Raw genomic sequence first — 5,270 nt, forward strand, 5'->3', positions numbered from 1 at the left:
TTAGACGTGCACATCAATATAGCTATTCCATATGCCATCTAGCAATGGTAACCAACGGCAACTGTTTGGAAAGGAAGGCCTCATTTTGGTCAACTTCGGAGGCAAAAAGGGAGTTTCCCCAGATCTTACGGTAGTTCTCAGAGTGCCGAGGGCATGCGAGGACAATGTTCCTGGACCTTACCCTGAAACTAAAGCTCCAAGTTCATACAACTTGCGTACGCTATTGTCTTTTGAATGACCTTGTGGTCTGTTTCAATTCTTCCATCCATTTCCCAAATTTCCCCACAGTAGTTTGAGAAGAAAGAGAATTAATGTTGGGCTGAAGCTCCATGTTTTCACTGCTAATGAATACAAGGAATCTGTCAGCCTGCTGGAACTGCCTGTGCATAACAATTTCCAATACTAAATTATTCATTTTTGAATTCTTAAGGGGATAGTGACAATTTAAACAGCCTTGCCAGGTTTGTGTTTTTTTTCATTTGGACAGGTGCGCTGCAACATCTGCCAGCATTACAGTATGGTATAACTGTTCATTGATGACATACAGTACTTTCATTGCAGCATGTGTTCAGAAATTGTTGTACAATCTAGAAATAATAATCAGATTTATGTGCACTGGAATGTTAATGCTTTCTGTTGTTTTGATTACTTCAAATACGTGAATGACAGTTTCACTATCAGCACCAGACTGTAATGCTTATTTCTAAAAAAGCTACCGGGCAAAAGAAAAAGGGAAATTATAGGGACTTTTTGATAAAAAGTGATAAAACATATTTCACAATATTTCACCTAAATACAAAAGTCTGCTAGTTGGTATCCTTTGAATATTTTAAGAAATGACTTCCCCATAATGTTCCAATGTAGCCAGGATTTGTTGATAAATATATTGCGATTTTAAAATTCATTTTAATTTACCATCATAAAGGTCCCTGCTGGGGTGAAAAGCGCACAAATATACACTTTAAGTTTATTTAACACATTTAAACATACATTTATGTAAATATTTTATTTTATTTAAAAATAGAAATTAAGTTAAGATCTGTACTCTACTACTTATATTTATGGTGTCTCAAAAGAGCAGTTAAGACAATATTTTTAGTCTCTCCATAGACTGAACTTCTGAAATTCAACACACTGTGCTTCCACACATACAATAATATATAGGCCTACAAACAAGAGGTAGCAGGCGATCCACACCCCAACACATTCCCCTTTACCCGGTACCTCTAGATTGCCTCCTCTCTCAGCAGTGGAAATTCACTGGAAGCTGATTGTGGCAAGAGAGTGTTGGCTCAGCTGCACGCTTTAAGAACCCATGATGTCAGACCCATATTTTCCTTGGAGAGATTCTCATCAGTTGCTTTGTTCCTGGAAACCATGGTCTGTTCTCTGGGCAACAAAGAAGCCAACCCCATCTCGGTCCTCTGGTCTTGTGCGAGCCCCCACCGGCCCCTTTCGGCCTTGAACTAATCGTTTACTTCAGCACCAAACAACAGACGAGTAAAATCATTTCTGGAAATTTGATCAATGGGGAGAGCATACTGGATCGGTGACGTAAACTCTCCCAGTTTCCCAGAGGACGATAAAGAGCGGCATTTTGTCGTTTTAAGAAAATGGAAATCTATGGTTTGCAATGATGCGTGTAATAAAATAGGACAAAGGAGCAGAGATTCCACTGGGAACTATATGCGACGCTATTGGTGATGTCATGGCTTCGATGTACACCCTGAGACACTTTCAGCCCCCTGATAGTTGAAGAGGGAAATAAATGTTCACATGAGAATCCACACAACTAAAATCGTTCATTCCACAGAACTGAAGCGGAATTGATGTTAAAACTCAGCTCCGGTTCAGTTGAAGAATTAACGTTTTTCCTCGAAAGACAAGCATGCGCATGTGATTTTTAATTCAAACCGGCAATGAGTGGAATATCTTCGAGTCGGCTGTCATAATTTAATGAAACCTTAACCCACACAAAAGAACACTCATTCGGACCACTCGCTTTTTTCCATTATTGGGTATTTCAGCTGCCAATTCTGGAGTGGATACCTGATCCATCAATGGCACAGACCGTGAGGTGAGATATGGGGCAAGATGGGGCCGTGGAGAAATCTGGGGCCAAAAGTGTGATTCTGTGCAACAGAAAGATGGCCAAAATTCTGATGTCATTATATATCCTGTGTCACCTCTGGCAATTCCCATGCAAAGTGTTCAGAGGACAGAAATGGATTTCCATCGCTTAAATTACAGGATGTCCGTGTCTCCAATTTTGTGGCGAAAGGATAGATTTGCAAAGGGAGCAAATCAACCAGTACTAGTCAATATATGTAGTGAGTTTGTGCACCTACAGCACATGCTGCAAATAACAGAGACGTTCTGCAGTAGAAAACACCAAAAAGTACCAACCCATAAGAAATAAGTCACAGATGAGATATCGTTAATATTTCACGTATTTCTCCTCAGCATAAACAAGTTTAAACAAAGCAAATGAGCATTTGATAACAATTTTGCAACTTTGCAACCAATTTCTCAACATTTACTCAATAATTTCTCATCAAATTTACCCAAATCCAGATTATTTCACCTATACAAACTATTTATTTTAAACCTCCATACTCTCAATCTATTGGAACAATTGTTTCAGTTGTTTGTTTTTTCCTCCCAAGCAGTTTTAGGAGAGAAATAATACATCAATCATTTAATGTCACATTATTTAAGAATAGGGCACTAACATTACTTCATTATTATTCACATGATTAATGGTTTTATTACACTATGACAATAAATTCGAAATAACATTGTTTAGCGATCATTTACATGATGGGTTTTGTTTGTTTCCTGTATGATATATTTCTTAATGTCATTTGAATATGTATCACGTATTGTAGATCATAGTGACTAATACTTAACTTTTTTTTGAAAACCAAAGATAGTTGTGACTGTACAGGTTTAGTCTGAAAGTGGGATTTTTCAGCAATGCCGGGCAGGAACAGATTTCTCACGATTTCTGCGAAAAAAAATCTATGAAATTCTACGAACAAGACCATGCATTCAAGTAATGTGATTACCATGGCCAAAAGAAATACGAATTTGAATTATCCACAAATCAACAGAGTTTTGTACCTACCACATGCGCTTGCTAGAGCCTAGCCAGAAAATATAGCAAGCTCAGTTGAAGTAGACTGTGAAACAGTTCTAAGGTTAAATTGGTAAAACTAAATCTAGACTAACTTTTAAACAGAAATGTCAGTTTAGTTTCTCATCACTAAAAAATAATTAAACGCAGTCACCAGTCCCTTAATGAATTTTATGTCACCATTGAAACGTTTGTGAAACGTTTAAACGTTTTAAGACGTCAAAACGCAGAACGGCAACAAAGCAAGAGAGGTTATAACAACACGGCATCAAACTCCGAAGTTCAGTTGTACTGTTGCTGGAACAGTCCAGTCTCCATAGACCAGTTGAGTCCTTCAGTAAAACCTCTCGGCCTCCAACAAAAATACTCACTAAATAAAGGCAGAGTGTTCCAAGTAAAATCACTTCAGCGGAGTTCAATAACTATTATTCATGTCCCATTTCTTCTTGCCTGTGCAAAAGCCTCCGAGATATAAGGAAAGGTCTTTTGTTTTCATAAGAACCGAAGAGGAGCATTGGAGACAATGCTAACACACATCTGTTTTCTTATGAAGTACAATATGGGTCTTCATTTGCCTTTATAATTGAACGATATTGTCTTGACTATACAGTTTCACGCTTTCGAGACCCCAGAACCTCCCTTTTTCTTTTACGGTTATGAAAGCTCTCTCTCAGCATGTAAGCTCTTTGAAGAAGACCACCGACATAAGCTTATCTAATTTTCCTTAGAAAGGCCAGAAGTGCTTTCCAATGTGAAATTACATGTAACCCACTCCTCACCTCTATACAAAAAAATAACAGGAACACATTAAATGACACAATGAGGTGGCACCCAGGGAATTGAAGGTTTTTGATGGAGGACAACATCCCGCGACATGCATTTTAGTCCCTTTTCTTTTAAATTGTGAGCAAATCCACAAGACTACTTGCCACTACAAGAAGATGGCAGCCAAATGTAACATTAATGAACAACCTTTGACCTGCCACGTCAGTTTGAATAAGTACATTTGGCAGGGGGTATGAGTGACAGCAAAAGGTGGTGCTCGCTCTTAGAAAAAAACACAATAAAAGTCCCCTTGCACAAATCTAATTTGGCCCATAACAAAGCCACAACTGTGTCGGTTTCAAAACAAGGACTCTAGAAAAGTAATCCTCCCCATGGAAGGCCATCCAACTTTTAACTACAAGACACAAAAATCATCATCACAAGTATGACAAATAACATATTACAATAGCCAACTCATCCTTGTAAACACTATAAAAGCATACGTTTGAATCTTTGATAAGCGAGAACACGGCAAAGCAAGAAAGCAAACCTACAGTCATCCCCGTGCATCATGGCATCTTACGCAGTCATCTTTGCTTTTGCACTTTTTCTTGAGTTTCCAGCTTACTTAACCTTGGCGCTGCCCAGAGGCATAACAGATCAAGAAAGTACAGTCCAAGATAGACTAATTTCAATGCCAGATGATGGAAGTGAAGAGGGGACGGGACTGCTCTCCTTCAGAAGATACCCCATCATCGAGGGCAGGATTGCAGATGAGGATGGCACAAAGCGGATCTTCATACTTGCTGTAAGTGTTGACATTTTAAAACTACTAAATTACCTCAACTGTACATTAGACGATAACCCTTGTGTACTAACCAGGTGTGTAGATCCGTTTTCACGGAATAGTCTCTCCAAAAATGTAAGTTCTTTCATCATTCACTCACCCTCATGTCATTCCAAACCTGAATGACTTTCTTCTGCAAAACACAACAGATATTTTTAAGAAAGCTGGTAACCAAACAACAATGGTACCCATTGACTTCCTTTGTATGGACGGAACCAGAGAGACATCTCAAAATGTCGTCTTTTGTATTTCACAGAAGAGTTACAGAATAAACTGTACAGGTTTTGAACAACATGAGGGTAAATAAATGACAGCTTTTTTTTTGGATGAACTATCGCTTTTAGTAGGTTTGTAGCAAGACAAAATAAGCATATTCAAGAGACATTAGGTGAACACAAGGAATGGTGTTTCTTGAAGTGAATGCATCTATAGAAATGTCTGAATATTTCCCTAACTGAAAAACGAACGTTTATACAATGGCACAATACAAAACCAAAACGGACTCGAACAGCTAAAATTTTT

The sequence above is a fragment of the Barbatula barbatula genome (genome assembly GCF_947034865.1).
Source record: "Barbatula barbatula genome assembly, chromosome: 4".
In the NCBI taxonomy this organism is placed as follows: Eukaryota; Metazoa; Chordata; class Actinopteri; order Cypriniformes; family Nemacheilidae; genus Barbatula; species Barbatula barbatula.